The sequence below is a fragment of the Pongo abelii genome, chromosome 1 (assembly GCF_028885655.2).
Source record: "Pongo abelii isolate AG06213 chromosome 1, NHGRI_mPonAbe1-v2.0_pri, whole genome shotgun sequence".
Taxonomy (NCBI): Eukaryota; Metazoa; Chordata; class Mammalia; order Primates; family Hominidae; genus Pongo; species Pongo abelii.
Window position 1 is genome coordinate 38,590,697 of NC_071985.2, and position 20,249 is coordinate 38,610,945.

The window sequence follows — 20,249 nt, forward strand, 5'->3', positions numbered from 1 at the left end:
ATTTTGCTACTATGTCTGTTGTCTCCTTTGAAACTCACAATATTCCATGGGGCAGGTAGTGTTCTCCCCATGTTATGGATAAATAATCTGTGGAGTAATTTGTCAAAGGTCACCCAGCTAGTGAGAAATAGAGCCAGGCTCATCACTCCCAGCCAGTGCTATGCTTGCTCTTGCAGATCTCCATGACAGCAGTTGGTACTGGTAGCCACAGGCCACAGTTATGTCAGTAGATTGCAGAAGCTGGTTCCTTTGTAGGGTGTCCTTGAAGCTTGAGCATAAGGGGTGAAGGTGGGCAAAGAGTGGTGAAAGTCTCCATTCTACTTAAAGCAGGGGAACTTGATTAATCACATTTCGCACTTCAGCTGCTTTTTGGCAAGCATTTATTGTGGATCTCAACTGCTAGACTGACAACTACAAGCAGCTAGAGAGAAATCACACAGAGGAGAAAAGAATTTTCCTTTCCTTCTTTAAAATTTGTAGGAGGAGGAAAGCCCACAAGGAAATAGTTTCTAAAAATACATCAATAAGTATGGTCCTTGAGAAAACAAATGTTATATTTACCTGCAGTTCTCCAGAACCTCAATTAATCAACAGTGTGGCTGAGTACCTCTGGGCTCAGCTGAGTGCCTGCCGTGTGCCAAGCACTGTGTGCATACTGAGGATGAAGCAGTTAATGCGTCCGACAAGCTCTGCCCTCCCATTGCTTGGAGTCTGGTAGGGGAGCCAGATGAGTCAATGAGATGAGTCTCCACTAAGGAAAGGACAGCTTGTTATGGGCACATGTGCAGGGTGTCTCCCCAGTGAGGAGGTCAAGGAGGGGTCAGGCAGTATATACCCCATTTATTTGGGAAGAGCCATGGGCCAGGCACCTAAGGTTTTTCTGAGATTTATCATATTGCATCTGTGTGCTGATGTCTTCACAACCAGACTTCAAGCTGCTTAGGTCAGGGGCTGTGTGAGCCAATCCATGGTCCACAGTGGGCTCAATAAATATAGAATGAATGGAGGAAGAGAGAGAAAATATGATATTTTCTCCACAATTAACTTACAATCTACACAAATGCAAATAGGAAAACCATGTGCAGCTGGAAAGCACTAAGTGTTCATGGAATAAGCTTTCAGATTTCTAGGAAGATGGTGATCTTTTGTGTAACATGGCCGTGAATGTGGCATAAAAGAGGAGAGAGTTTACTTGACCAGTGAATAATGGTTAGGATTTGCATCACTTACAATGATAGGTAAGTAATAACAGTATTAATAATGATGAATGATTGAACATATACTGTGTGCAGAGCACGTTATGCACATTCTTTATTCACCTCTCCCAACACTTTTATGTCACAGGTGTTATTATCCTAGTTTATAGGTGAGGAAACTAAGGCTCAGGGAGGTCAATTCTCTTTCCCTCGGTCAACCTTCTTGTGAATGGTGAAGGCAGAATGCAAACCCAGATCTCTGACCCCCAATCTCATTGTCTTTCCACCAGTCTGTGCTGCCACCCTAGTCACTGACAGCAATGAACAGGGCACTGGTGCAGGGACCTGGGAGCTGAATGCTGCAGAAAGAGCAGCCACAACCCCTTGCTGCCAAATAGTGGGCAGAAAGAAAGATGTGCTGATCAGAAAGGGGCTGAGCACCTGTTCTGCGTCTTCTGGCTTGTCAGCCCCTCAGACTCCTTTTTGCCGTAGGCTAGTGCTTGATGACCACCTCTGACTGTTTACCATGTGTCAAAAGACAGGGATTGCAACATTTTGCAGTAAGGCCAATTTGATGATTTTTTTTTTTTTTTTTTTTGGTGCTTGATGACCACCTCTGACTATTTACTATGCGTCAAAAGACAGGGATTGCAACATTTTGCAGTAAGGCCAATTTGATGAAATTTTTTTTTTTTGGTGCTTGATGACCACCTCTGACTGTTTACCATGTGTCAAAAGACAAGGATTGCAACATTTTGCAGTAAGGCCAATTTGATGAAAATTTTTTAACATCCAGATCTCAATCCTGTAGTCTTCAATTTAGAAAAGTCACTGAGATGCAGACTTGATTTTTTACTTGGAGGACTCCACCAGGGATTTCTGGATTATATGACTCAGTTTGTTTAGACAGAAGATGCTACAGCCCATGATAGTGGTCAGCTTGTTGGCATCAAAAACTGCCCCCTTCTCCTGGACAGCCCCTCTTTGAATTGATACTACTTAGAAAGGAGACTAACTAGACAGCAAGGATGATTTATGAAAGTCATCTCCACTGCCAATGAAACCAGTCAAGCTGCATGGGCAGCTGCCATTAGGTCAGAAGAAAAACTTCCATTTTTGAAATTGTATAGCATAGAAAGTCCCTGGGATCAAAAGGAGACAAGCATGGGTATGGATCTTGGCTGCACTACTTAATAGTCAGCAAGGTACTTAAGTCCTGGGCCCATTTCTTCTTCTGAGAATGGAAACGATGCAAATTAAATGGCATAAATGAAGGTAAAGATTCTTCCCTTTCAGAACCTTTGTTTCTGCCTAGTGTTCACTCCAGGGCCACAGATGGCCTGCTAGTCGATGTTAATGCCATTCTTTAACTACTCTTTGTGTGTGTTGTTTGTTCATTAATGTGGATGAATTGTTCAACAGTTCCACCAGGGACTTTGGTAGGTGTTGGATGAGTGTGTAAAGGAGGGAGAAGGTGTTATATGCAAAGCTGGTAACAGAGAATAGGGACAGCCCAATGCTTTGTATAAGAAGAGCTTGATAAAGGTTTGTTTGTAGAACTAAATATCAAGAAGAAAATCTTCCAATGAGGATACTGCAGAATGAGAAGCTGTTAGGGCCAACTCTGTAAATTCTCACCTGACAGTGATTTTGCAGACTGACAAAATGTTTCCATTTTCACTTTTCCCCATTGTGACCCTCTTTGCACGCATGGGAGAGAATAATTTCAGCTCTCATCAGCTAGAGGTCTGGCTCTGAATTATAGCTACGTGGTGATAAAAACCCACCATCACTGCAAGAAAGCTTGGCAAGGAGAGAGGTCTTGGTAGGAAGAACAAAAAGAACAGAAGGCTTTAAAACAAAATCTAATATGTGAAAAATCACCAGTGAGTTCTGCAGAGCTGCAAGTGCCCTGCTTGCAGAGCCAACCCTGGTCAGAGGATGATCCTTTGTTCCTCCTTTGCAGAAGGAGATGGGAAACAGAACTGGTCTGGGCAGGAATGGGGGTGGCTGAGCCAGAGCAGGGGTGGGCATAGGGTGTCCCTCTTCCTGATCACATAAATGAGGGCTGGGCCCCCTTCTTAAAGATCCTGGGTTTGGTGTGAGGAAGTTAGAATGCACCCATTGGGGAAACGACAGTAAACTCTAAGAAGTCCCTACGAAGCCTGGCCCAAATGTTCAAATTAACAGAGAACATACTAACAGCAGCCCTGCAGTGAAAACACAAAGTGATCGGGGCTGTTGGGAACTACCCATCCGGCCCTGTCTTGCAAGCAGAGAGGCGGGGCACAGGCAGAAGCCACAGGTTCTCCCCTGGCTGTCATTTTGATTCCATCCCTCCTGGGAAGCTCAGGTGTTTAATTATATTGAGCTGTGCTCACATGCGGGCGCTGGCAGCCTTGGATGGAATCCAGCACCTTAACAAGTGGAAGGGAAGCAGGATTTCTGAGCAAAAGCCTTTCTGAACACATTGTTGAATGTATGACTTAAGCCTTTCATCTTTGCTTCTCTTTCCCTCTCCCCTCCACAAATATTTATCAAAACCCTACTATGTGTCAGCCACTTAGAAATGATGTGAGAACAGATGGATAATTAGCCATTCATTTTCTAGGTAATTAACCAGCACTCCAGTGATGACACTCACAGAGATTAAGATTAAGAAGAACCTCGCACTCATTTCCTCCATTGTACTAAGAACTATGTCTCTACCATCCTCTGCCTTTGTGATGGGTTTTTTATTGCACCAAATTCTATGACTCGACATTTATCCAAATGCGTCTCCCCATTTTCCTTGGCTACACCAGTGTGGAAACAGACATGAAAAAGAGTCACAGTAGCAGGAACAAAACAGTTTCTTTTTCTGTTGCTGACCAGAAAGATCATTAGAACCCAACTTATGGCTTAAGGGGTAAAAGTAATGTCTCATGGCAACTCTGGGTGACCATAGCTGCTTGTTCTGGTAGCATCTGCTCTCCTTCCCTGGCCACTACTGACACATACCACATCATTTCTCAATTGCTATGTGAACCCCCACCCCCACTGGGATGGATCTTTTTTTCCATCAAAGTGCTGATGTTACTTCTTCTGTGTCACCCACAGACACGTGCAGAAGCTCTGTAGTTTGCTCCAATGTGGGAGAAATGCTCTCCTCCACCTGTGCTCAGCCCTGGCACTAGGACAGAACAGGATCACATCATACTGCCAATAATAGAATGCTTTTTCCATTCAGCTTGCTTTTTTTTTTTTTCTTCCCAGTCCTTTTTCATAGATCCTGATTTGAGCTTGGGCCAGAAGACACTGGGTGGGGCTGCATTCTCCCTTTCCTTCTCCTCATGCAGAATCTCACCCTATACCAATTTTCCTAGACAAAGCTTGTTCTTGGCAAGCATCTACATATGGAGAAATCACATTTCTACCATCTTTTGCTTTGGCAATTGGCTTTTTGGACCAAACTTCATGCTTCCCAGTAGAGTGAGTCCTTCCCCACTGGGTACAATTTCTTGGCACTTAAGAAGAGCCATTGTACCCTGACTACTTGGAGATATAACCCTGGAAGTGGTCCTGAGTTCCCATTTACCACCCTTATCTGAGTGGTTCCTGGGACCTCTCATATAAATAAGTTTCAGCCTTTTTGCATCCATGTGATTGGATATAGCTTTAACCAAGTTACAATTTTAAATTTATGGTTGATTATCTGTCAGATACATAATTTGCAAGAAAGTGAAAGTGCCTTTTCACTTTCTTGATGGTGTCCTTTGATGCAGAAGTTTAACATTTTGATGAATTCTGATTTTTCTATTTTTTTTCTCTTTTGTTGCTTGTGCTTTTGGTGTCATTTTAAAGGATCTTGGTATTTAATCTATCCACTTGGTTATTACCTCCCTAGCCTCCAGCTATCCATGAATTTGATCAGCATGGCATCAGTGTGAGAGTCTTCTGGCCCATATAATTACTTCTTCACATTGTATCATGTAAAAGCAGTACCTGCTCTAGAGCCACTCTTCTTCTCCCGCTCACTTCAGAAACTTGCAGGAGCAGCTTCTCAAATCTATCAGTGAGAGAATCCGAGTGAATGTGAGAGAAAGCACTGAATTATCAGTGACACATGTAGCTCATAAACCCCTGACTTTATTATGGACAGGCCATTTGGACATACTGTTTTTAAAATTTCACCCACTGGATGTCTCATTCCTGTGTGGTCAAGAAGGCATATGAAATAGTTATGGAAATCAGTTTTTCTGGGATACTGCTGAAAGCTGGAACCAAGACGGTCACTGTGTGGAATGACAATAAGCACTTCTCTCCAGTACTTGATCCTGAGAGTTAGAGGATATTAGCTGAGTCTGGGAGGAGTCATGTGGTGTTGAACTGTGATATCTGCCCCGGCAGCATCTTGCCATCCCCTCCCCGGCACTGTGTCTGCCACCATTCCCTGGCAGCCAGACATGGCTGCTGCTTGCTCCATATGAAATTACTGACCCTCTTTTCACAGTCATCTGGGCCCCAGAGACCTGGCTGTTTCTTATCCCCAGGCTTATAAGCTGAGCACGAGGCTTGAGGCAGGGAGAAGACTCACATGAGGTCACATGCTGACCTTTCTACAGCCAGCCCTGCTGAAAATAGAACCCATGACTTTTACTTCTGGGAGTTCAGACCTGACAGCATGTGTCACACCCCTTGTCCCCTCCATTAGCTGCTCCCTTGAGATCCTGAAACCAAGCCAGAAGAGGAAGTAGGAGTATGTAGGTGAGGTTTGGTTTGAGAGGAGTAAGGGCTTTATACTGGACTAAGTGGATTTGATTTAGGAAGAATGAAAATATTCTAGTTCTCTATATTGATATACTGCTTTGAGCAAACAGTGTTTTACATACATTATGCCACTTAATCATCATAGTAACACAGTTGAAGAAGTGAGGCACAGAAAAGTGGATCAATTTTCCAGACATGACACAGTTACTGACAGGAAGAAACAGAGCTTACATTTCAGTCTTCTGAAGTGCTCCCTCAGCACCCTACAGCTGCCCTTTTGTGAACCCCACTGGGAACACCAAGAGGGTAGGCCAGTTTTACGATTTTTTTTCCCCTGAGATGAAAGACATGATGCTCACAAAGAACGCTTTTGCTCTAAGCTGTCAATGTGAGCGATTTATTGTTGGCAATAGTCTCAGTTCACTGGACTCAGGGCTACATGTCAGGAACTGAAGGGTGACAGACTTACTCTCTGGAACCAATGCTTGACTTGGGAAGGTGACTATATTGACTATTTGGATCCTGACTAAGGGAGGAGATTTAACCCCAAGTCCCTGGTACTTGACAGTACCAGGATGCCTTGATCTTATGTTTGGAGCAGTCAGGATAATGACAATGTTGATGATAGTAAGAGCTAAAATTTATTAGACACTTACTATGGGCTACTCTTAACTCATATTGACTAATTTAATCCTGATAACCCTGTGAGATGGGACTATTATTCGCATTTTACAGGTAAGAAAACAGGCACAGAAAGGTGATAAGTCATTTGCCTAAAATCAGCTAGGAAGTGGAGGAACTGGGAGATTCATAAATTGCAACTGCAGGTACCAACTTTGTGTGTATCGAAGACCTGTCCTATGTCCAGATTCCTACAGTCACCTTTCAGGGATGTCTCTTCTTCCTCCCGTGCTGCTACTTTGCCTCTGCTTCTGCCTCCTTAAGGAGCTGATGGTGTGGGGAGTCATGAGGGAGGTCAAGACGGTAAAACTTCTGATGAACATAGGTGGTGGAGGTGGTCTCTTGTTCTCCGCCTCACATCCCCTTAGTTACTCACTCTCTATGTGGCTTTGAAAAGTTCCCAAAGCTAGGTGTTCTTTTCTGAACTTCAGTTTCCTCATCTGCAAAATGGAGGAGGTAATGGCTTTATTTCATTGGCAGAGTGATTGACAGGCTTAGATATAATGTCTGTGGAATTCCTGGCATGGTGCCTGGCAGATAGCAAGTGCTGAATAAATAACTGCTGGAGTTATTGCTTTTATTATTACTCCTTTCCTCTTCCTTTCTATTCCTACCCTAGACAGAGATGTGGGTGTTGCCTAGTGAACATTGTCTAGAAGTTGTCTAACCCCAGTCCCACTTCCAAAATTGGTTCAGAGAGCCATGAAGTGCAAGAAGGTGGCCAGTCTCCATGCAGCCTGGGCTCCAGAGCCTGCCCCTTTCATTATGAAATGGCAGGCTTTATTCATTTATTTGTACCACTGGCCTTTGGAATAAATTAAATAATACTACCTCACAAAGAATTTCTTCGCACCTTCCACTGAGTGTATTAACTCTCCTCTCCAACTGCTAGTCCACCAGAGATGGAGCCCTGGAGTGGTAGGGGTGGGGAAGCATGGGGGAAGGCTCTTGGGGTCAGTGGGGACAGAGCCCAAGAAGGATGTTCTTCTACATGGTGTGGAGGCTTCTGATATGCTCACCACTTTGCAGATTCACTCAGCTGCTGCTTTCTTCTTTTAATCAGGCTTTTTGCAAAGCAGTTATCTCATCCTTTAAATATCCTCCAGTTGAATGTTCTCACACTCATAACTTAATGACCTTAATTATGCTTATTAGTGAGAAAAGTACTTGGCATTATATTGCACTGCCTGCTGACATTCCACCGTTCCTTAGAGGCTTATAAGTATGTTTCCTGGTCAGGTACATGAAGAGATTGCAGAACAGGATAACTACTAAGATACAATAGCCCTTTCTATGCCCACTGCAGCTCACTGTTCTCCAAGATTAGGTGTCCTTGGCTTGGCTATGCTCTCTCTTAGGGGTGAGGATGGGAAAGCAGAGAACGAGCATCTGGAGTGGGGCCAATTCTGTTTGTGTCCCCAAGGAGCAATTTTGCTTTTCTATGCCTCTGTTTTACCACCTGAATATGGGTAAAGTAACCTTCATCTCTCCCTTCCTGAGAGGCAGAGAGTTGGTAGTAAATTTGAGATCTGCTCTGCGGTATTGGTCCAGGACTTTCCAGAGAGGACTTTAGTGGAGAAAACATTGAGAGGTGACTTGAGGTGTCAACCCTTATTCCAATGGGAAAGTGAACAGGATCTTAATCTTTTGATTATGATATTTCATTTTTTCTGTTTATTATGAATGCCTGCTTTATACCAGGTACATCATAGGTATTTCTTGGCAGCAAATAGACAATTTTTTACCCTGAGCCTATATATCCATGAAAAAATTTTGCTATTTGTTGATATAATGAAATACATACTATATTCACCATCCATGCTTACAGTGAGTGGTAGGAATACTTTTAATGACATTAAGAGGCCATGAGCCCTTCCCAAGTCCTGCCAGAGAGGTTGCTAATTTACTGCCTGTCTTTGACAAGTATATTTTATCCATTCATTTAAAAAAATTTAGGGCTGATAGATGCTGAGATAAATAAAACAAAACTTCCAGAGGCAGCAGTCTAAGAGGGGACAGACAAGTACATAGATAATTTGATACAGCATGAGAAATTCTGTGGTTGTAGTTAAGTATAGACTTCCAAAGGAAGAAGTGGGTAGAAGTAACCTAAACTAGTCTTTGGAGTCAAGGAACAATGGACATTTACTGTGACCTAAGTTAGCCAGATGAAAAAAAAAATGAGAGATGGCAGGGCATGGAGGCAGACCAGAGGACCCAGTGCATTTGAGGAGAATGAAATGCGTTCACATAGCTGAAATGTGGGGGAAGAGAGCAACTAGCTACAATCAAAAGCAGAAAGTAGGGGCTACTTTTGAAGGGATGTATGTGCTAAAAAGCTTATACTTTCTCCTGAAGGCAGGAGGAGGTATCCAGGACTTTAAACAAGGAATATTACTTTAGAGATTGGATTGAAGAGGAGCAAGATGAAAGGCAGACATGACAGGAAGTTTTTATATTATTTTAGTGGAGAAACGATGATTGAGCAAAGGCAGTGGTAGTGGGAATGGAGAGAACTGGAGGGATTCCAGAAATCTTAAGAAAGTAGATGGATAGCTCTTGGCAGTGTCACCGACTGGGGACAGAGTGTACCGCTGTACTATGGAGGGCCCACTTCACCAGGGGCTTCCTTCTCAGCAGGGCAGGTAGATAATGGCATTTTAGCAATGCCTGAAACCACCACTTTCAGCCATATGGCGGGTCTGTGGGTGGCTGGGCAGCAACAGTGGGAAACAGACGGGCTGCGCGGCAGCAGTGATGAATGGGCACATCTCCCGAAGCCAAGACTTCCCTTTTAGCCTCAAAACAGAGCCATCTTCCTCCCACCACCGCCATGTGCACACAGGTGTGAGGGCCCAGGGGTCACCAGATGGTGTTTTTGGCCACATCTGCTCATGCAGATAGAGACCGTGGTCAGCAGCAGAGCAGCATCTTAATTTGTTCTCTTTTTCCTGCAGTGTCCTTTGCTTGAGACCCTCTGGGCTAAAATGGAAAAAATGCTGTGTCTTGATGGAATTATTTTACTAAAGGAACAATTGGTCAGATCCTGAGAATCACTCCTCAGCTATTGGCACATGTTGGTTTTGTCTGCTCTGCAGAGTTGGGAACCACCTGCTCCTGGCGAGAGGGTTGCGGGTGGGGGCGGGTGCCCTCTCCTCTTCCCGCCCCTCATTGGTTCACTTACTGGCATTTGATGTTTCCTTGGAGTCTGTTCATCCTGGTCTTCCTGGGGCCCCTCCACTCTTCTGAGCTGCCCACATGTAGCCCAGCATCCTTAGTGAGGCCAGCTTTTAGCATTGCCTGTGAGATGTGGTATTTGGAAAAGGGAAGGCTCCCCTGTGTCCTCTGCATGCCTGAGGTTTGGAGGCCCAAGTGCTTAGATATTCATTCTCCTGAAATTCCTATGCATTTGTTTTTCTTACTTGGGGCTATAGGACTTTGCTGCAGGGCCACAGGCTGCTTGATCCAGGGTAAACCCACCTGTGTATTATTTCTCACCACCTTCTCTCCATCGTCCTCCTACTCATGTGGCCTCTTTTTTTTCCTACCTGGGAATCACCACACTTAACCTGCTCTGATCCCCAAGCATGGCCATCTCACTTTCTGCCTTTTCATCTCCCTTTCCCCACTCTGTCTCTCACTTTCCTCTTCCTGTACAAGTCCAGGACTTTGATTCTGAGCTGCAGAATTATTTTCCAGAAGCTCAAGGGGTTTTGAAGGAGAGATTTTCCCACTTCCCTCAGCCAGATTTTGGGCCTCAGAGGTAAAGGCAGGTTCCAGGGTGGCTGGCTGTGTGCTCAGAGACTGCTGCTGGGCCTCGAAGCCTCTCACTTGGGAAAGGAGAGCAGTGTTAAAATCTTTGACTCTGAAACCAGGCTGTCACTGGAGCCCCTTATCCCTGTTAGTTGTAGAGGAAATTGCAATGGGGAGAGGAGCCCCTCCCTTCTGGATCTGCTGTATCCCCTTCTGGATCTGCTGTATCCAATTCAGGGGCTGCTGTTGACACGGATGAAAGTACACAGTGGGTACAATTTTTCTAAAACTCTTCATTTACCTCATTCCTGCCCCCATCCTACTTCCAACCTCATTACCCCGAACTGGGAGCTTCCTTAAATTCACTAGAAATAGAAATGGTTAGGTCTATTTTGCGACTATCTCTTGGAGCCTAGGACTAAGGGGAGAAGAGTCAATGGAATGAGGCATATCTGTCTACCTGCCCCTGCTAAACTCAACAACCATGGTGAGATAAATGCCCTTCCAGCATTTCAGGGCTGAGGAACCCACAGAGGGAGGGATTAATTCGATTTATTCATTCTGGCATCAGCCCCTATTCTGCAGGCTGCTGACGCCCAGCTGCTGTGAGCCAGTCAGGAGCAGAAGTCTCTGGCCTAACTGTGAACTCTTAACAGATGGTGGATACAGCAGCTCCTGAAGGCCTTGTTTGGTTCCCTGGTTCCTCCAACCACAAACATTCTGCTCTTTCATTTTTCTCTTCATTTCTTTTTTCCAAGTCCTTGTGCTTTTTTTTTTTTTTTGGAGTTGGTTCTACCCTAGTGTATAGTAAGTCAAATTAGTGGCCCTTCTCTCCGTGAGTTAGGAGTGGAGGGAGAGCACCCAGGCCCTTTGAGGACTTTGCCAGCCTCACTGGTACCCTTAGCAAAGGGCAATATAAAACCTATCGAGTAGTAACCCTATGGCATGCTCCTTTTAACTGTTTTTATTAGTATTATAGTACCCTTTTGTCTTTACCTGGCAGCTTTCCTTCTGAGCCTCTAAGCATTCCTCAGGTTTTAAAATTTACACAGGGAGCTATGTTGACTGTGCTTTATTTATTCATTGATCATATATTTATTTGGTGTCCTGCGTTCTTGGCACTGTGTCAGGCTGTGGGGCTCCAGAGATGAATTGTTCTCGGAGCTTGCCCTCAAGGAGTTTATAATCTGATGGTCTAACAAATTATTCTAAATCAAAGTGGGTGTGATAAATGCTGCAAAAAAGTCTCTGGATAAAGGGCTATAGGAGTTTGGAGAATGAGAAATGACTTTCAGGAAGACATGTCTTCTATAGTTTTAGGAGCAGACCTCGGAAAATACTATGTTAATGGTAACATGCTCCTCAAAGGCTTATTATTATTATTACTGGTAAAGCAGGGATTGATTTGTGGGTCATGTAGCATTTGATGTGCATCTTAAAGAAGCCTCTATATAATTTGGATATGGGGATGAGCATTTATCTGTCCATCTGGCCATTGGAGATACCCTACTTAAGTAGCCAGAAGGGGAGTCAGGGGTCAAACCTGTGTGGGACTGTTGATCACTTAGTGGGCTTAGAACACATATTTAAACAAAACAACTAGCAAGTATGGATAGCAAGGAAGGAATGTCAGTATGCAGGATGAGTGGGTCCAGAAAAGCTGGGCTGGAATGATACAAGGAATGAAGCTGTGCAGAAGAGCCAGGAAAAGGTATTTTGAAAGTGAGGTGTGGTTTTCAGAGGTCAAGGATTCCAAGCTATAGGAGATGCTGTCCCTACCCCAAGAAGCTCAGTATCCAAGTGATTATTAGATCCTGTTACATAAAACAGATAAATGGAATATAAGACACTGTGTGAAACTATTCTTCTCTTTCTCAAGATAAACAGGCTTGTCTTGAACTGTTAAAGCAGCTCTTCCTCCTAACTTTCTCAACTTTCTTAGTAGCGGCACTGACTTCCCAGCTACCATGCCCCATCTCCAGCCCCTGGACCTTTTCCCTTTTTTTCTGCATCATTTTCTGCCTGAAAAGTCAGCATCCACAAGACCCTTGGTGTCTTTCACTTCTTCGGGTTCCCATTATTATACCCCTAATCTTGGTCTGCATCACTCCTCAAGGGAACAGTGCAGAGCCTCCTGATTTTGACTCTCCACTTCATGTGTTCCTCTCTGCCCACACCATCCCACACATCCCCATCCAACCTGACCACCCAGTGCCATGTGGAGAGTCACTTGGAGGCAGAGTCCTGTGAGGAGGATGTTGTAGTTGCCCAGGTGAGAACTGAGGTGAGCTCTGATGATGGTGGTGGCAGTGCAGATGGAAAGAGGAAAATCCAGGATGGATTTTGGAGGTGGGACCAACAGGACCAGGTGATGAATTGGCTGTGGTAGGGTTGGGGGCAGAGCATTTGCGAGACTAGTATCTTACATAGACCTGGGTTCATGGAGGTGTAGTAGGTGTGGAAGTGGGGGTAGGGGTGCCACTTAGGGGTAGATCATGAGTTTGAGTTTAAATATGTTGAGTTTGAGCTATCCAAGAGATGTAAGTAGAGAGTTGGCTTATGGGGCTGGGGCTAATGAGAGAGGATTGGACAGAGATATAGATATGGAAGCCGTTGGCATGTAGCATCTGTTAGATCCAGATGTTAATTGAATATGTACTATTAGATGCAGCTTTTCTACCAAAGGTCTTGGAGGGAGGGGTGTCTGTGTTTTATTTTTGCTAGGGTAATGTGAGCTGTGTGTGACTATAACACGGTACTAAAGTTGGGCTTCTTTCTGTCTGGCTAGGTTGAGGAGAAGGAGGATGGGAAGAATGGAGAACAAAGCACTATCTGGATTTAAAGAAAAAAGCCTGTCAGTGAGGAGAACCCTATTATTCCTGTAACCATTGTGTACAAAGATTATTGTGGCTCTTCTGCCACTCTGCAGAAGAGATGGGCTGTGTGAGCAGTGCAGAGGCTCTTCTAGTTCCATCGTGACCTTGGCCCACTGTTTATGCACCAGAATTAGTAAGGTGGCTAATTGCACTGAATCTGCATCAGCACTACCACTGGTCTAGTTATTATCCCTGCCTCTGCCCAGAGTTCTGTTCCAGAAAGTCTCTAAACAAGCTAACCATACCCAAGTGCTTCACACCTCCCACAGCCTTCCCTAGCCCACCATGCCTCACAAAACATGTTTGTCCTTTCAAATGAAACAGTAATCTTGGCTTATCTAGATTCAAAAGTTCAAAGATGTATGTAGCTGAAAAATAAAGAAACCAACAAAAAGAACTTGTAAATGCCTTTCTGCTCAGATGAACTGTCTGAACAGCCCCAGCTCAAGTTCTGATAGGAGCACCGGGGATGATTTGTGCCAGATACTCTGTTGCCCTTCCCAGCTCCCTTGGTATGTGAATGGGGATGGCTGTGAGCAAGACTACTTTCCTTCCAGGCATTGCTGTGTTTTTGAACTGCTTTGTATTTGTGTATTTGTTTAAATCTGTCTCTGCCTTTTCACTATTTCTCTCTTCTTAAGCTCCTTAAGTGGAAGAACTGAGTTTACCTTGTTTACCACTGTGTTCTTAGGGCACAGTATAGTACCTAGGAGGCAACAAGCATTTAGGACTAACGAATTATACTCATTTACTACCCTTTTATCCTAAAATTACTTCCCTCACGATAGGTCTTTTCTATTATCTATTATCATGGATTTAGTTTTTTAAAAATCTGACTTTAATATGTACCTTAGTGGTATTGACTTTTGGAGAACTAGATAATGATTAACAGCCTAGGCCTTAGCATTTGACAGACATAGGCTTGAATTCTGTTCTGCTTAGCTAATGGCTGTGAGACCTTGGGCAGGATGTTCAAACTCTCTGAGGCTCATTCTCCTCATCTGCAAAATGGAATATGTTTCTTACCTTAAAGTGTTAAGAAGATCACATGAAGTCACAAATATAAACCACCTAGTAGAATGCCTGGCCCACCAGTTAGTGGAAGTTAAACACAAATACATTTTGAGAGCTTGTCTTTACCATTGTTCTTTTAGATTAGTGGTTCTCATTTTTTTTGGTCTCAAGACTCCTTTATAATCTTAAAACATTATCAGAAATCCCCAAATCCCAAAGAGCTTTTGTTTGTATGAGATAATGATAAAATATATATATATATATCTCGTGAGATATATATCTCAATACATATTGTTTTAGAAATTAAAACTGAAATTTAAAAATCTATTCATTTAAGAATAAGAGTAATAAAGTTATTGCATGTTGACTATCGGCATATTTTTAGAAATAAGTTTGTGTCAAGAGTGCTGTTCTTTTAGACTTTGAAAATCTTTTTGACCCTACCTTAATGAATGAAGCTGGAATCTCATATCTACCTCTGTATTCAGCCCATTGCAATATTACATACTATGTGGTTTCTGGAAACTCTACTCACTGTACATTTGTGAGAGAATGAGAGTCAATAAGGACAGTAATGTCTTAGTTTTATTAGGGAAATAATTTTGAATTTAAGGACCCCTGAAAGGGTCTCAGGGAATCTCTAGAGTTCCTGGTCACACTTTGGGAACTGGTTTCTAGATACTGGGTTCTATAAAATAGGGTCATAGTTGGATATTTAGGGTTAACCTGAGCAAGTGACTAATGAGACTGATTAAAAACCATTGTGAGCCCAGCCCTGGAAGGCACTGTTAGAATCTGAGTCTGAGCTTCCTTAATTCACTCTGTGCTTCTTCCCCAACACCCAATCAGGTAGACAGCTCTCTTCAGCTTAGCTTCTCTATTTGTTCTGTCTTCACCTGGGTCCAGGCCCTCATTACCCCACACCTGAATGTCAAGCCAGGTTTCTCTTGGGTGTGACAATTTGATACAGGAGAAAGAGCATTTTGGAGTCGCTTAGACCTGGCTACAAATTCTGGATTCATTTACTGTGAGGTGTATCCGTAAAAGGCGGTTGACAGGACACCCCTGCCCCCTCCAAGGAGTCTTGCGGTTCTAAGTCAGATTATGATGCCACGTGCCTGACACAGGCCTGGCTCACAGTGGGTGCTCAGCAGTGAGTTCTGCTCCTTTCCTAGGCAGTCCCAGCCAGTTCACTCTCTGGACTGTCAGTAAGCCCCATACTTCTGAATCCCTGAGGTGTCTAAAGCCAATATTATACACATTTACCACTCATTTGCAAGTTGTATGTTTCTTATCTTCTGTGCCTTGTTTCTCAAGACTGTAAGCCACCAGAGGGCAAAACCATGCCTGTTAATGTTTCTGTACCTTCCGTAGGGCTGAGGTTTATAAATATTTATTGTTTTGAGTAGAATAATTAACGGGCATATTTTCTGCCCTTGACAGATGCCCAGTGTGGTGGGATGATGTATTCCATTTGTATAAGGCAATATAGTCATACTTAAAAAGTATTATTATAAGCAAGTGACAGTCAGCAGGCAGGTCAGCTCCACAAACAACAGAGATACCTGCCACAAACACTACTGTTTAACAAAGAAGATTTCCAAGTCTTTGTTAATGGTAGACATATTTTGAGTATTTTTCAATATAATGCAATCCATAGGGAAAGAGAAAAGAATGTAGTGCCTTAGAATTGTTTAGAAAGGCACTAGACTAAGCCAGATGTTCCCGGAGGAGGCAGCTGAAAGGTGGTCCTGGCCAGCCACTAAACAACCACTGCCACTTACCCCTCCAGGGGTCTTGCCATCTCAACAGGCTTCCTGGCCCACTCTTCTTAGAGCCCATAGACTTGTGTCTCCTTCCCATCTTGGAGCATCAACTCGCTCTCTTCCTGCTTCTGCCTCTCAGCTTCCTCTGTACCATACCCTTTAAAAGTGCCCCAGATGGCAGGAGACAATGCAAAAGAAGCTGTCCGAAGGTTGGTTTTGCTTTTCACTCTTCTAGTGCTACTATCCCTCTCCTTACATTCCCCAAAGGCAGGTGAGCATGAAAGGCCTGGTATCTCCTTGGAGCAGGGGAGAGAAAACCATACCAAGAGCAATACAAATCCAAATTAAGATCTCGGTAAATTATCCTGTCTTATTTAAAAATCACAGTAGGGCTCTTGTCTGATTTAATATCCAGGGGAGCCTGTAGGAGCTGCTGTGGAACAGAGGGCACGGGTGTCCTCATCACTGTGTCTAGGAGAACACAGTTAATTTCTTTCCCTACCCGTGCAGATGTTTGAGGTGAAGGCAGTCTCTAAAGTAGATCCTATGTAAGCTCCTGTTGGGTTTGTAACAAACCCAGTCAGAGTAGGTACTTATTTTTCTTGGTTTTAGAGATTTTTAAGCCAGACACTCCATTATCTCCATCGCCTACTTAGTTTTATGTTTAGTCCATTCAGCTCCATCTTCTACTCTTAGATAAGAGGATTTCTACTTCTCTTTTCTGGTGAAAGAAGCACAAGTGGCCAACCTTTTTTTCATAATGGTCCTTCACTAACTTGAAGACCAGCTTCTTACCATCCACTACATCCAGACCACTGTGGTTACATTGCCCTTTGAGTTATCGAGGAGTTAGTGCACATAGTATGGGCTTAGTGAGAGCTCACTACTGATCCCATTGTGAGTGGAGTAAAGCCCCCTGGGCTGTGGAGTGCTCCTTCCAGGAGAAGACCATCCCATTTAGAGGTATGAAGCCAGTCACAGGCAAGGATTTGTCTGCCAAGACCAAAATACACTTGTTTAGAAATGCTGTAGGGATGTGCTATCAGGACGTTCCTATTCTAAAGCTGTTTGCTGGAAGACAGAAAAAGATGGCATTTTGTAACTGTACAGCCATACACAACCTCCTCCATGAGGTAATAGGAAGCAAAAGTCTGTTTTTTTTTCTTACTTTTATTTTCTTCACTTGTTCCTTGTTCTTTCCTCCTCCCTCTCTTTTCTTTCTTCAACCTTTTCTTCTTTCTTTGTGTATCAGATTGACATGAATTCTAAAGAAAAGCTAAACTTTCCGCCGAGTTGCTAGGCACCAGAAACCCAGAATGTTCTGGAAAGAGCCTCCACTTTTAGTCTGATATTATTGGTGTATATGTAAAATATACTCACTTCTTCAGGGATTTAGCTGAGGGTCTAGGGTCCAACCAGGACTCTGTCTGCTTACTGTTCATATTATTCTCCTCAGCCAGTCTATCTAATGTAGATACAGAAAAAACAAAGGAAGAAAACCCTTCAGTCTCCTTTTTAAAGGCATTCTTTGATGTTATGTCTATCACAACTTTGCTCTGAACTGCTTAGATGGTTTTAAGGCTACTGTCTACAGCCTGGTCACTTCTCAGGTTTTTTCTAGGGTTTGTATTTTTGATGGTAGGGGTTTGTCAGTAATATATATTTTTTAAAAGATCCCATACATTGATGACACCAGCTTCATCACTTACCTATGGTTTAGAATGGTTCAGATCAAGGTCTTAGAATTAAGGACTGGGAAAACCAACTCATACTTGACATCTAATCATTGTGGATTTTAGTTCCCTTACATAAAATGGGGGAGTGTGGTCCTATATCAGCTAACATCCAAGAATGGGGAGGATTGAAATTGTTTGCATAAAAACTGAGATTGTTGGTATAAAACCTCCTACATGTTTAGTTCTTATTAAGTTTCTTCTCACATACCCTACTCTTATAAGCAATACCAGTAACAATTGTTGACATCCTAAATTACTCAGAATCTCTCGTGGTTGTCTGCAATATTACTGTAGGATTGCTTATCTGATGATCTGTCTATGTTAATCTCAGCTGCAGTATGGTTTAGGATGTGTCTATGTAAATGCATGTGCCTGAATGTGATATGGCTTTGTTGGAAAAGCAAAAGCAGAGAGACAGTCCTGCCAATCTAGGTCTATCTTTTTGGTAGCCACGTCCAAGAGTATTTTTTTTTTTTTTTTAGTTTGAGAAATATCTCTTGTCTGAAACTATATTCCGTCTTCTGTTCTCAACTTTTATCCCTTTCCTATGTTTCCTGATGTCTCTGTCTGTAGACCCCTGTTGGTAATGGGTATGTGTGGGAAGATAATTATGGGTCAGAGAGGCCTTCTATTGCAAAGGGGAGACATGGTGCTTCATCTCTCATCCTCCTCCTCCACCTAAACACCATTTTAGCTTTTGCTGCCTTGTTAGGAATGTATTAGAGGATTCCATGTTTTATAAAGGGATAAACCAGAGGAGAGGGCCAAGATCCTGAGATTCTGTAAATATCCAATGGACCACTCTTGCCATCCCCATTGTAATTGAGGCAGTGGAAAAAGGTAGCCTACATCTATGATATAGAATTAATCTTTGTTAATTGTTATTCCATCTACATTGTGTGCCATACATGTGTGAAGATGTGAAAATGAATAAAGCACAGACCTTACTGTTAAGGAGCTCAGAGTCTAGTAGAAAGAGAGATACATAAATCCAGTGTTAAAAGACACTGTGATTAATTTGTCCAAGGTTATATAACAAAGACCAGATTTACCCTCTTGCCTGAAAAAAAAAAAGGAAACAAAAGTAAACAGAAAGCTTAACAAAATATATAAAACAATACTTTCAAGATACTGGACCTCAAGTAACAAAGGACAATGATCCCTAAGATGCAGGAAATAAATGAAGCTAGCCCTATGATTACCCCAGTTTACTGCCTTGAGAGAATTTCTGCAACCTGGTTGGAGAACTCAGTCAGAATCTGAGGAAATGGAACTGAGGGTGTGGATCTGATGAAGGCAGCTAGATATGACAGAGCAGAGTATTGTCTTGGCCTGTTTTCTGCTACTAAAACAGAATGCCACACAGACTGGATAATTTAAAAAGAAAAGAGTTTATTTAGCTCATGATTCCTCCAGAAAGCTGGGAAGCCCAAGAGCATGGTGCTGGCATCTTGTTAGGGCCTTCATGATGCATCATAATATGGCAGAGGGCATTACATGGTGAGTGGGCAAGAGAGCCAGAGAGAGCTCATTTTTATAATAAAGATACTCCAATAATAATGAACTCATTTTCAAGATACTGACATCAATCCGTTCGTGAGGGCAGAGGGATTATGTTTTCAACACATGCACTTTTGAGGGACATATTCAGACCATAGCAAGTATCAAATAGGAGAGGGCTGCACAAAGAGAAAACTAGGAAGATGCTGCAGAGAATCTTCCTCAAGCCTTCAATAGATAACTAATCAACACTTGTGAATGAAGAAACTTCCCAAAGCTAGGAGAAGAATGACCCAAAAGGATTATTAAAAAACAGTGACCGGTGCTTGCACAAGGTTGGGAAGAAGTTCAGTTCCCACCAGGCCAGCTGTATTGACGGGACATTGGATTGAGTAATAGAAGGGTCTTTCCTTGGCAGTGGGAAATAATTATCCCTAGACTAAATAATGCTCTTGGTCCACTTAACAAATCTTAAAGGTAAGACTCAAAGGATCAAGTTGTTTCCAAATAATTTAACTGTGTTCCAGAATAAAGCTCAAAAATATGTGTAGGAATACAAAAATATCCAGTACCCCAAAAGTCCTATTCACAATGTCTGACATTCAATAAAAATGACCAATTAAGCAAAGAAAGAAGAACATACAGTGCATGATGAGGAGAAAAATCAGTCAGCCAAAATTGACTCAACTGTTACAGGTTTTTAGAATTAGCAGGCAAAGACATTAGTTATTATAACTATATTCCATATGTTTCAATATTTAAGTAGAGACATGGTAAATTTTTTGTTCAAATGAAGCTTCTAGAGATGAAAAACATTGTCCAAGATAAAAAATGCATTAGGTAGGATTAATGGCAGAATTGACACTAGACATCACAGAAGGGAAGATTAATACACTTGAAGACACAGCAATATGCACTATCTAAATAAAATACCTAGAGAGAAAAGAATTTAAGAAAAATGAAAGAGGCTTCAATGAG

At 42.8% G+C, this 20,249-nt stretch overlaps 1 protein-coding gene and 1 long non-coding RNA gene across 3 annotated transcripts in view; one reads left to right on the forward strand and one right to left on the reverse strand.

The window, feature by feature from the left end:
• KCNH1 (potassium voltage-gated channel subfamily H member 1) overlaps positions 1 to 20,249 on the forward strand; it is a 471,857-nt gene that overhangs the window by 240,752 nt on the left and 210,856 nt on the right. The gene's annotated exons all lie outside the window — the stretch shown is intronic.
• The window catches only part of LOC129048105 (uncharacterized), a 49,337-nt gene continuing 35,351 nt past the window's right edge, over positions 6,264 to 20,249 (reverse strand). The window contains exons 4-5 of the long non-coding RNA XR_008510159.2: positions 17,416 to 17,500; positions 6,264 to 7,066 (exon numbers count right to left, since the gene is read on the reverse strand). This is a non-coding gene — a long non-coding RNA (uncharacterized LOC129048105). The remainder of the gene's footprint in view (positions 7,067 to 17,415; positions 17,501 to 20,249) is intronic.